The sequence below is a fragment of the Cynoglossus semilaevis genome, chromosome Z (assembly GCF_000523025.1).
Source record: "Cynoglossus semilaevis isolate Cse_v1.0 chromosome Z, Cse_v1.0, whole genome shotgun sequence".
NCBI lineage: Eukaryota > Metazoa > Chordata > Actinopteri > Pleuronectiformes > Cynoglossidae > Cynoglossus > Cynoglossus semilaevis.
Window position 1 is genome coordinate 19263361 of NC_024328.1, and position 13563 is coordinate 19276923.

Here is a 13563-nt window from a genome sequence, read left to right on the forward strand (position 1 = left end):
ACCTTTAGAAATACATTGAATCTGTACTTATTACCTTACACTTACTGACTTGAAAACACACACAAACGCACCCTGCAGTGTCTGGTTAGGAACTGGGTCGTACTGCTTAGTACAAGCAACAATATTTGAAGTATGTAAGTCTGTGAAATGCACTGTATAACAATCTGTCCCAATAGTCTCAGCTTTCAGATTTAGGTTCAGATTCAGAAGACTTTATTTTCCCCATAGGGCAATATTTGGCCTATATTTTGGAGGAAAAAAAACTTTACAAGAGAAACAATAAAAGTTTGTACTGCACATAGTGGTAAAATATGATTTTTATATAATTTTTTCTACAGCCCTAAAATTACTTGTCATGACAGTTGCCTTACATTGGTATGTAACTGGTATATAACTTTCAAACATGTTTATTGTGTGTTTTATCAATGGAGTTAGTAAATGTACAGTAGCTTTAACCACCTGAACTGCACCAGACAGTAAAACCTTTTATCCACCATCATGTCACCTCTTAGGTTCCATAACATGACTGTACATAACTGTGTAAAAGTGACTTAATTTTTCTCTGAAGAAAAAATTCTGCACAGCCCTGACAGAACTTCAGAACTCAAAGTTAGAAAGAGAAAAATGAGGCAGGAAATAAGATCATCCAGGTGTCCTACCTGTTTAAGGAAAAGGCTGACACCACTGTGTTTTCTCTCTTTAAAAGCCAAGGCACGATTCTGCAGCCTTTGCAGTTGCCGTCGGCTAAATCTAGGTGTAGCGTATTGCAAAACTGAGACACAATGTATCTGTACTGATGAGTCTGGACAACTTCAGTTCAGATGTAAAGGCTCAAGAGCAGATGAAATGTACTATAAGCCTTAAAGTACATTTCATGCAAATTTTCACTGCATACCTTGCACACTAAGTTTTGTCCTTCCTCTAGTCAACAGCTTATAGAAGAGTGACCTACAGTGATTTGTGTCAGGAAAAAATGTCACTTAATTGGTCTGAAAATTAATGTATTTTCTGCAAATAATTTCCATTTCACTTCTTCAGTAACATGCAGGACAGGTAAATACTCTTTCACTAGGGGGCAGCAGATGACAATAAAAAATAAGACTATACAATGAGCGCCTAGAGCTGTTGAAGATCTTCTGTGTGTCTTTCTCCAATTCCTCAGTACATCAGAGTTGGTATCAACCCAAGAGGCCCAAGTTTTATACTAAATTGGACCAGAGGGGTTGACAATAATCCTTAAAAAGGGGAGGAGGCACTGCAGACACAGTTTTATGAAACACTGATTTAATGTGACTGACTCTGTAGTAACTGAAACAATGGCATTGCTTAATAATCATAAATAAAAGCATTAAACCAAACCTCAAATGTAATTAAATTAGAACATCAAGTTATTGAAAGATGATGATTTGACTACGACTGCATGAGAAGTATCTCATCAAACACTGCAACATTTGATGTTAAGCTGCAGAGATTTCTAATCAAGAGATTATTTCTAACAACGTAAAAGTGTTGGAGTGTCAGTTCACTTTGTGTGTGTGTGTGAGTGTGTTTTTTCACACCACATACTTCTAAGCAGGCAGTCAATATTTATGAATGTCTGCATCACAGACAAAATAGGTCTGGATTAGTCAGTGAGCAGCACTTGTGCTGGAGGCGACGTGAAAGCTTAGATGGAATAGTTATCAGTGATCACAGGCTGATATGTCTGGGACAAGAAAAAAAATCATCAGAAGAAGAAATGAGACAAATGCACCCAAATGTAGCTTTAGAGACCTGTGGACACACACACACAAACACACGTGACGTCTCATCACTGAACACCCATGCACTCTTCTATTACACTGCCAAAAACCAAACCAGTGAACATTTGTGACTGCGGGTGGACTTTGCAAATGTAGCACAAAGGAGAGTGAATGAGATATAAATGAAACAAGTCATAAGCACTTTAAATCTCTTCTTCATTTTCCCCTCCATCTGCTTTCTTCTTCTCACTCCTCACTGTGAAAACAAGCTGACAGACGGTGTGAAACTACAGTATCTCACCCTTCTCACCTTAGTGTGAGTGTTGTTACCATGACGGAAAGCTAGACTTGTCCTATTTGTTAAGGCCAGACAGGCAGGGAAATTAAATAAATCACAAACACATTTTTTATGCAGATTTGTTTTTATAGGATTCTGCATTATATACCATTAATTCCTATAGTCTTTTTAAGATTATCTTTAAAAATAAACTAAACAAATTAAAGCACCATCACTAAATGTAGGTAAAATGTACATTTGATCTCAACTCTTACCAGAACATCAGAAGTGAAAAACATAATAATAATAATAATTATTATTATTATTACAACAACAACAATAATAATTATTATTGTTATTATTAGTTATTAATAATAATAATACATTAAACCATTGTTGTTTTTAGAACTGCATAACTTTTTATTACAGAAAGCTGTCAGAAGCATTTATATATCACGAGGTAATGAGGACACCTACTGGACATTTGTTGATATTGCTTTTAATTCCATACCAAGGGATTAACCAGTTTCTGCAGTGATTTAAAAACGCCCACATGGTTTTGCTGTATTCTGCTGTGTATAAAAACAAACAAGACAAGTGCAGTGTCACAATTCCATGTTTTATTCACATTTCATCCACGTTAGTTTTCCATCATGACCTGAAAAAAAACAAAAAAAAAATATAGTCATTTAAAACAATTTAGCTTGACGCAGATCTTATGTCTGTGTTCTGTTCTGTTTACCCTGTCGATCCACCCATTGAAAGCAGAAACACGGGTGAAGACGGTGGGTTTCTTCACAAAGTTGCATCCAAGACCAGAGACAAAGCTGGCAATTCCATGGACCTCCCACACATCTTCGCTGTTCTTGCAGTTAAGGGGGCCACCAGAGTCGCCCTGGACACAGACAGCCAAAAGAACAGGTTGTGTTTTATTTGTGTGATAAAGGTTTCATGAGAGAAGAGATATTGGAATGGAAAAATTAAGTAAGGTGCTTTGTTGGCAGCTTCAACCAGATGAATGCGCCTTAAATTCAGGGGATATTCTTTGTTAAGAACACATTCAAATCATTTCTATCCACATATCCTAGCATAACATGGGGAAGCACTGCCAAAACTAGTTGAATAATTTATAATCCCGTGCTGCTTTTTTAATTTCCTGTGAGCTCATTAACACAAAAATGCATACAGAAACAGCTTACGTTGCATCCACCCACGATTCCATCCCCACCAGCGCAGACCATGCTAGTCCTGAGAGCAATACCCCACCAGTCAGGCTGGGAGCAGGTGGTATGATCAGCCACAGGCATCAGAGCCTGCTGCAAATTATCAGCGATGGGGCCTCCAGCTGAAAAACACAGACAGAGAGACTATTACCCCCATCCTCAAACACTACCTGTCTGTCAAGTCTGCTTTATAGCATTTCCCCAAGACCCAATTTTTCAATTTACAAGTCACCACCGCTCCATAGCTCCTGTGGCAAAAGTTTGAGTTAAAATGACATCCGTGGGATTTTCATTCTAACTTTGCAGGATTCCCCAGCTAACAGTGATTACACACATATGTATGACTTTCACTTCATGGGACGACTCTGAAAAGTCTTCTATTATTGACGAACACATAAACACAAAGAGGAACTTACTGTACAATCTGCCCCATCCGGTGATGTAGCAGGGGTACAGGTTGGGCAATACATCCCAGCCTCACATGGTCGTTCACAGGCACAGACTGTGACAGCTTGATCATGGCAATGTCATTACTGTGGGAAAAATCGATATCTGGTTCATAGTGGATTTAGGAGTTGCTTCCAGGGTTTTTGAACAGTGGTTCACAGCCTTTGGAGCTTAAGTGTCTGTACTGCTTTCATTGATTGTAAGTTGTAACATAACTTGCGCTGAAGTCACAGGGGAGGAAAACAGGAACAGAATCCAAATACTGTTGTGCACTTCTACTCCTGTCACTCCTGAAGCTCAAACAACAAGGCTTTCAGCTTTGAATTTAATCATGACAATTCAGAATTCGGTAGAAAAACATTTATCCAAACATTTTCAAAATCCTAGTCAAACAGAATCAAGCCAGAGATTGACACAAACACGAGTGTTTTGATTAACTGATTTTACATGAAGCAGACTGAGGAGAATCATTCATGTTCTCTTTGAGGAAGTTCACACAATGGAGCAGATCTAGGCCAAGGCTGATTAAGGAATGTTGGTGAATAATTATTTACCCCAAACTAAATAAATACAGAAAATACAAAATATGTTTGAAGGAGTTAAAAAAACAAAACATGTAACCTCTTTTCAATGTGTCAGAAGAAATCCTGTTCATTTAAAAAACTATAATTCATCTTTCGTCTTTTTTTCTGGTCTGAAACATATAGCTTTGTGTGCCAATGCACCACTAATGTCCCTGCTTTGGCTGTAAAGAGATGAATAAAGATAGAAAAACTCTTTCAAACGTCTGAGCTGAGCTGAAGTAAATGAATAGAATCTGATGCTCGGTGCAGTTTGTCACCTCGACCCAGGACATCTGAGATTATAATGGACTGTCACAGCAGGAAACTCAGTCTGCTTTTTATACATCACACTGATGCTTGTCTTACCCGAAGGCCACAAAGATGGGATTCCATTTCTCATGAACGATAATTTTCTCGGGCAGGATGGCCTGGGAATCAGCCTCCTCCTCCACCAGGTTGTGTTTGCCCACAAACACTCTGTAGGAGAGCTTGGTGCTGTGGGACAAAGCACACGGTTTAGGTCTCGAGTTGAGTCGAGGACATAAGGTTGGTGCAGTAATTTATAAAGTAATTTATAAAGTCCAAAAATAACAGACATACTGTAAATGTATATAGATAGAATTTACAAATAACTGACAGACACACTGTTGCTTTAGTCCTGAATATAATTGCCTGTCCACTCCAGTCAGTCCAGTCCAGTGCTGTCCAGTCCAGTGCTGTCCTATCCCTTCCTATCCTATTGTATCTAGTCTAAACCAACCTATAAGAGATATAAGAGATAAGAACTGGTTTGCCAAATGTATCAGCTCATTTGTTACATGTGATAACCAACAAAAAGTAAATGTCAAGAAAATGTCTTTTGGTAGCAGTGGGCATCTGAAATGACTAGGTGAATGTAGTAGCTACCTTTCATTTGAATAATTATCATAAAAATATGGTGTTGGTAATATGAAAAAGGTGTCTTTTACTCACTAGCATGATTTCCATTAAATGATTTATTTTAACTTATATGGAAACCAAATAAAGCATACAGTTAACAATTCGCTCTGAAGAATAAAATCCATGCACACAAGTCTGTTCAACATAATCCTGACTGTGGGAAACATTATAGTATGGTATTGTATGGTCTCTGGCCATATCTCGTCTAGTCTGAATTAGCCTGGTCCTGTTCAGTCCTATCCTGATTCCAATAGTTTTACACCGTATGACTTTACATTCTGTTTTAGACACTAACTGTCTGTGTGCAGGATAGAGGAACTCTAGATAAATTTGGAAATAATAAAAAAAAAAGCACCAAAATCTTTTCTGATTTTGCCATGCTGTACATAGGCTCTGTGTTTGTGTTTTTGACCCCATACTTGATGCAGTGAGCAGCAGTCATGACCCAGTTGGCAGCAACCAGAGATCCTCCACAAGTGTGCCTCCACTCACCGTCTCTCTCATACTGCAGTGAGATCTAGAGATGGAAACACAAAAACACAAAGGTGCATACATACTGCTGTACATCTAATAAATAGACAATTGAAGGCTGTTATAACAGCTCCTGGGTGTGAACTGTTTAATTACCAGATGTTGGACCATTTTGTTTTGGCAGTATTCAGGAAAAATAAAAACATTGACAGGTGTGTGAGCATTAGCATACCTGCCAGGGCCAGCTGTGGGGTATGGCATCTTCTCCGTTGACCACACGGGAAGCTAGGGGCTCGATGGATGGCTTGCCACACCCAAGGGCTGGACACGGAGGACAAAATGTGTAAAAGAACACAACAGGGAAGGTAGGAGAAGAATGGAATCACTGTTAGCTCCTTCAATCAGACTCAGAATATATCATTTCACTTTTAGAAAATTGCAGATAAATTAGTGTGAGCTCCCTGTGTACAGAGATGTGAGCCCGCTCCCAACAATCTTGGAGACACAGAGAAATAATTATATACAGACTTCTAAACAGACAGCCAGATGTTCTTACCGTTAGCAATGAGCACTGAGGCCAGCACAATAGAGATCATGTTGATTGATGCTTCTGCTGTGGGACGGCGGGACACTCACTCCCTTTTAAACCACCCAGCGCCGGCAACACCCGCTCCAATTGCAGAAAGAAACACTCCTATTGGTTGGTCATAGCCTCCAGAGGAGTTATGGACCAATGGTAATAAAGGTCAATGTAATCTGGTTCTAGACAGGTGTGTTTCCTTCAACAATTCCCATGAACGTAGTGGTTCCTCAATGCATGTTCTACTATTAAGCAGATTATATTAGATTAAGTCGGTCGATGTTTGACCACATATGTTCTTCTGTTCTTGCAAAATGGAGAAAGTATAATATCACATATCACATTAAGTATTTTCTGGCATCTGTACTGTTTTCCAGGACAAACAGCAGCAGACAAAACAACATTAAATGGTTACATAACAGCATGGGAAACAAACACCTGGGATTAGTGGCACTGGCTTGGTCTCCCTTTAATGTTACCTAACCCTAAATATAGGGTTAATATAGGATATATATAGAGATATACCTCTAAACACAGAGATATGAATACCATAAAATACAGAATGTATTTAGTGAGCTTAACTTTTGCTCAGTTGTTCCATCTCTGAATAGCTCCTAAATCTGGACAGTATTATGAGCCAAGTGCTTTTGAACAGGGAAAACATTTTTAACACAGCATTTATAAAAATGCTTGCTTTATTTGGGACTGTTACATAACCTGTGTGTGTGCATACACCAAGTAAAAATTAACAAACCAACAAAAAACAAGGTCAGTATTAGCCCCTTGTGATATAAATATACATAAATCAGTTGTGTGTTGCTTGAATACACACTGTTGTCTTTGCCAAAAAAAAAAAAAAAAGTCACAATGACAGTCGTAACTGTTGTCCCCTGTGTTTTCCTTTGTTTTCCCCATCCTTGTGTTGTGCACTTGTCTCTGTCTGTGTGGTGGGCGTGGCACATTTCCCTGACTCTGCCTGGATGATCACCGAAGCACACTTGCCGTTCCTCAGCACCTGCCTTCAATCAACTCATCACTGACTGCATAAAAACCCTGGCCTTTCTCCCACTGGTCGTCAGGTCATTTGTTCAGCCACTGTGGTAGCTAACGTCCCGATTGACTTCAACTATTGTTCTTTGTGATTCCTGTTGATTTATGGAATGATCTTTAATCACCGATCTTCTTGTGCTCACGTCCACCTCCTGCTACCTGCTTGCCTGCTCTCCACCAGCCATCTCCGGACAGCCTACACTGTGTGCCTGCTCCACTGCTTTACTTCAGCCATTTCCTCCATCTCATTATCGGAGCCCCTCCTTCCCCGTTTTCTCCCACAGCAAAATAAATCCTTATTTCTCACCTACCATCGTCTGAGCCTGCATTTTGGGTCATTACCAGTTTAAATCATGACAAAAAAGATTTTTTTTTTTTTTTTTTTTAGATTTGGGGGTCTTCTGGTGTGGACCCTGATCTTCAGTTTCAATTCACAGATTTTTTTATACATGTCAGGGCAGATATTTGGGAAGAAAACCATTGAAACCATTAAAGTTTTCAAAAATGCCTGCATCATTGTTGCACTGAATGACAATAACTAAGACATTCAAACTGCTACAGACTTCTCTTCAACATCTTCCTTCACACTTTTTGCCCCACACACAGATTCTCGTCTCCTGATGCACTGAAACATCTCCACAGAATTTCACTCCCACACTGTGCATGGCCAAAAAGCTCTAGTTTTGTTTATACTAACCAACTTGCGTTTCCTGTATGTGTCACATTACATTTTTAATTCCAATTTGTCTTTTTCCTGGGGAGAAGGTAATGTTTGGTAATCGTCTCTTACTTATCCAGATCATGACAAGTTAGTAAACATTTTTTCTTGGTCAACAGGACAACAGGCAGGCAGACTGACAGACAGACCGAGGCCGCCAAAAACATAACCTCCTTGTGGGAGGTATTAACTAGGATAGCAAGAAGCAGAAGGTAACACTGTTGCTGTGATATTGTCAGCACCAAATTTTTTTCCCACTTTTGACATGTTTCTGCTGCGTATCATGCAGAGAATAAATTATTTGTCCTTGAAAAACAAAAGATTTTTAATATTGCTGAGGTTTTTTTGTATCTCTCTGTGCGATGTGCGACCACATGAGGTCAAATATACTGTCACACAGAGTCATGTGTGGTCAGATTGGTAATTATCCAATGAAGAGTAGTTTAATGAGTTTTGGACTTGGAGGGCACAGACACAACTCCTGAGGTATGAAAATGTCAGTGTGTAGGTCTGAGGTGAGTCAGCACGCACAGGTTATAAATATGTCAAAGGCTCCTTGGGTAATATTCAATTGTGCAATAGCTCTGAGGTTAACATGGTAAAGGGTCAGGGGGTTGTGTTCAAACATAAAATGTTCAAACATATCTTGATCTTTGGGAGACAGTATCAGTTTAGCATCTTGGCTTATTGTATTTACAGTTTTTTTCTCTTATTTGAATCTTTTGCCTTTTTTTTATCTATGTGCTCAGACCTCGCTAAACCTGCACTGTTTTGTTTTAAAAACAAAAGTACCGTTTTGAAAACCATGAATCATCCTTTTCTTCTCCACTAGATAGGACAATTGAACTGTTTAGACATCAAATGAGTTATATTTCTTTAAAAAAAGAAGAGGGACATTAGCCATCATCACCTCTTTATGTGGTTTCTGTTGAATAAAATTATGAGTCTCAGCTTGGTAAACGTGGGGTACTCAGCAAATCAATTGGCACTCAGGTCAGGGAAAATGATGACAATGAAAGTGATAGTTGGAGCCTGTCGTACGTCTGATTGAAAACTCCTGAAAAGCTTGTACATAACAATTCTTGCATTCGTGTGAGAGGCACTCACGTATCGTTTCCACACAACACCCAATGAAATCATAGAACTCTCAACAACATTTGAAGGGTAACAAATAAAACAACTATACAAATGGCTTACTGTATGTGTGTGTGTCTGTGTGTAGAAGCACCTGTGTCATCTTTGAGCTTGCCTAAAGCTACTACGCTTACACTATTGCAAGTTCATTTTTTAGATAACATATACACCATCTTCAAAAATATCTTTTTATTTTGTTAGGTGTAATGGTGGTAAACATAGGACATGTAACTATATTTGTGCATGCCACCTTCCTCCGCTCCTTAGAGTGCTGGTACAACAAAAATATGTTACGTTTTGTGAAGACAGGACCCAAATGCAGCACTCTAGACACAGCAAGATCAGTTTGTTAAATGGTTAAAAACTTAAATGTATCTGCTAACTTTATATAAGGAATAGGCAGGAACACCAAGGAGCAAAACACACAAAAAAATCATAGCATGGACAACAAACACAGACCAACATGGCAAGAGTGAGAGTAACTACAAAGACACAGGTAAGGGTGATCACACTGATTACCCCAGCAGACACAGGCACAAGGAATGGAAGACAGACCTAACATTATTACTAATTAAAGCATAAAGCAAAGCAGTAACTTTTTAACAAAAAAAGTAACATTTCATTTTAGAAGCTCGTAAGTGACCATTGAATCCTGGAGATGTTCACAAAATATATCCAAACCAGAGGTTTAGCACAGGTTCCAGCTGAGGCGTGTTCTATTTTAATACATTAACAAAATGTTAAACAGCTTTTTAACTTATTATTTCATCAAATTTAAAATAAATTAAAAATTACATACTTACTGTTACTTACTGTTTCTTTCTCTGTCCCTCTTTAGGTTTTAATAGCAGCTGACATCCAATGAATTGAACAGAAAAGAAATTAAAGGCAGAGGGCAGCATTGCTCCAGGTCAACACCGCACAGTATAATCTCAGTGACCACTGTAAAGTAAATATTCCTATAACCATCCGATAATTTATGCATAGATTACTTTTACGTATCTTGCGTAAAATTACTCTTTGTGGAACCAGCATGGATAATATAAACACATATAAAAGAGAAATATGAAAGATAATTTAAATAAATAAGCTCAGCATATTTTGCAAAACAATCCAGGCCAACCTAAATTTGAGTGTTTTAATTTAGTTAAAAACCTGCCATGTCTCTTCAGTTGGCTCTTTACGTCTGAGGTATATTTATATACAGCCAGTCATGTCTGCTGTGTTATGAAATGAGCTCTATAAGCCTCGTGACTGAGTGACAGCCAGAAACCCCTGGGAGTTTTGCAACATACACACTTCAACCTGTTCTGCCTCTACATTAGAACAGATGTTGAACTCTGAATGACACCGCTTGTGCAGTTTATGGTGGGTTTATATCACTTTTTAGGCAGTAAACATTGTTCCGGTCATTGCTGCTCTCCATGTGAAGCAAAGGAGAAAGATTTTGCAATAATGTGTAAATATTATTGAGGCAAGTCGGAGTTCTTGGCTGCTTTCAGCTCCGGCTTTTTCACCTCACATGTCACACTAACAATAGTTCCAGCAGTATGCCTTTGCTATTGTGCTGTTCCTTTTAGTTTGGACCAAATATTGACTTTTTTCACATTCGGAGTTGCTCATAGCTGTTCATAATATGAAACTTTTGAAAACATACAGAGCTCCGCTCTTTTCCTTTCAGAGACTACTTTATTTGCCAAAGGCAGTGTTTTGGAGCTGCTAGCGTAAAGTAATTTCAAACATCAGCTGTCTGCTGCTGATTTGCTTTTATCATTATCCCTCCTACTGATGTTAACAGAACAGAAGGCTTTCACTGCCTTCGCTTTTCAATCACTGGTTCATAGGGTTATTTTCATTTTGATGTCTTTTGTTTACTGCTGTTTTAATTTACTGTTTCCTCATAATGTCTGATTTGTCATCCTGTAGTTACTCTCCCAGAAGGAAACAACTAGACCCATTCTTCCTACAAGTCCTGTAGCATTGTACTTGTGAAGTTTCCATTTTTTTAATGATGAGTGGGAGAGATGTGCAGGAGCAGTGGGACTGGCTGTGGTCTGTCAAATAACAAACAGTTCCAAAATGCCTTACTGCTTACAAAAGTGTATCTGATTTTAGTGAAGTTATGTTGAACTCCAGGTCTAATGGAATAAGTGCAGTAAAGAGTGGAGCTACTGGCGGTTTCAGGAGTTGAAACACATCTACAGTAAAAGCATAAAGGCTTTTCACAAGCATTGGACGTCTTTTTTTATTCTATCTGAGATTATTCTCTTATGATTTTCTTTTGACATGTATTAAAGTAAATACTGTAACAGTAAATCTTAGTTTCTACTATAATTTTTCTTATTTTATACATATTTTCAGTTTAGTCACATAAATCAGACAGAACTTTTTCCAATAAAACAAGTTATACATTTAGTTTTTAGAATTGCCTGCTGTGTACTTGATGAAAAAACTACCTTTTTATTACAAGAAAACCTTTATTCACGGTAGGACAAGTCCAGGTAAAACTCCACCTGCTGGTCATGCTGTAAATTGTTGAACATCAAGTGATCATTAGAGTTCTGCATGTTTAACAATGTTATGACATATTGTGCATCAGTCTAGACAGACACCTTGGGGGCCAGACACTGCAATAAAATGAAATAAAAATCACAATTTTGTCTAGCATTATTATTTGATGTTTAATCTGGAATCCATTCGATGGACCAGATTTGTGGATTCTAACAATAGTCAGTCCATGCTGATTAACTGATCACAACTTTTCCTCCCGCTAACTCTCTTTCATGTCATTACTGCCTCCCACCTACAGGGTGACATTTGACTAGGAAACATTCATATCCAGAAATATAAATTCTTTGATTTCTCGTGAAAGGAAAAAGAAATGCAGACAGAGGGCAGTATCCCAGTAGATACACATATGTATACTGCAGAATTTGTGACTATTAACTAATTAAAAAGGACAAAATAACATACGATTGAATGTACATATGTTGTGGTACTGATACCTAGAGTTCTCTCTCTCTCTTATATTTCATGGCCTTTTCTACCTTTATTGTATGGTAAACAACCCAGTTGTATTAGCCCATGTTTGTGTGTTTGATTATTGTTGTGTTGCACAGTCAAACCAAAAAAAGATTGCTTGAGGTCTTGATGCGTTTATTTATGGTGAACCCACTCGTTGAGCCACCACATCTGTTTCAGATTTATGGTTCCTGTTTCTTCTGCGTGGGATCACTTGGATAATTGGACTGCACACAGAATCATGGAACATAGAAGTTGCAGAAAAGTTCATCGCCATTTGACAAGGAGTGGACGTCGGACATGGAAAAAGAAAACAAAGCATTCTCTCAATTTCACTCTTTTATATTTTCTTCAAAAAGAACCCACACATTTTTACATTAATTAAATTTGTCATTGACAGTTACTGAAGTGATGAACATTTGCTCATATGCTATGATTATGCTTTTAAATGGTAACCTAAGAAATATAACCCTCTCAAGCTGGAGCAGGAAGAAGAGAGATTAGATAAAATTCGCTAACAATTACTGTTGGACTCTGATTGAAGGTAAAGGTCATCTGTGAAAACAATATTATGTGATATTGTAGTGGTGGCTTAGTGATTAAGGAAGTGGACTTGGGGCTGGTAGAAGTTACCAAGTTACCACTGAGGTGCTCTGAGCATGGCACCGTCCACAACCAGTGCTCCCCTAGCAGCTTAAAGCTGCCCACTGTTCACTTTGGTGATGGGTCAAAAGCATAGGTCACATTTGGCTGTGTGTGCTTTTTGTAATGTTGCTACAGCTAATGCTGTTTCACAACAGAGGAAGGTAAAGTGTTTTTCAGTGTACCCGTGCCAAATGTTACAGTGTGGATTTGACTTTGGCCTCTATATAACAGAAAATATGTTAATTAAAATTTCTGCACTACAACATATTTTTCGGTCATGTGAGTTGCTCCTTTTTCTACCTGCCTTATAAAATCACAATGGAAATAGATTTATAAATGCCGTTTTTCAATTTACACAATATTATATCACAGGAGACTTGGAGTTTTTTATTTTTTTATTTACACTGAGGTTTATTTTTCTTCTCGGTCAGTAAAGTAGAAAGCCAGAAGGAGGACATTTTCGCCAGCTAAGCCTGAGACACTCCCATTTCATTCTAGGGCTATTCATTGTTATAATAAAGAAGCTGCTTCCTTGATGCTGTTTTCTTTCCTGTTTGACTGCACCACAACACTAGACAGAATTGCTTCCGTGGTTTTTTTTAACTCTAATGGTAGGACATTTTACAACTTGTTTGGTTTGATGTAACTAAATACAGGAGAATGTTATACTGCAGATTGTTTATTTGCATAGTGACAAAGCTGTAGTTCATGTAAAATTGTCAAGATTACATGTTGTGTCAGGCTGACCTGAAT

The 13563-nt window shown here is 38.2% G+C and overlaps 1 pseudogene; it reads right to left on the minus strand.

Moving 5' to 3' along the window:
* Nucleotides 1–2617: 2617 nt before the first annotated feature.
* LOC103398248 (chymotrypsin-like elastase family member 2A) lies at nucleotides 2618–6356 on the minus strand (annotated as a pseudogene).
* Nucleotides 6357–13563: the final 7207 nt, after the last annotated feature.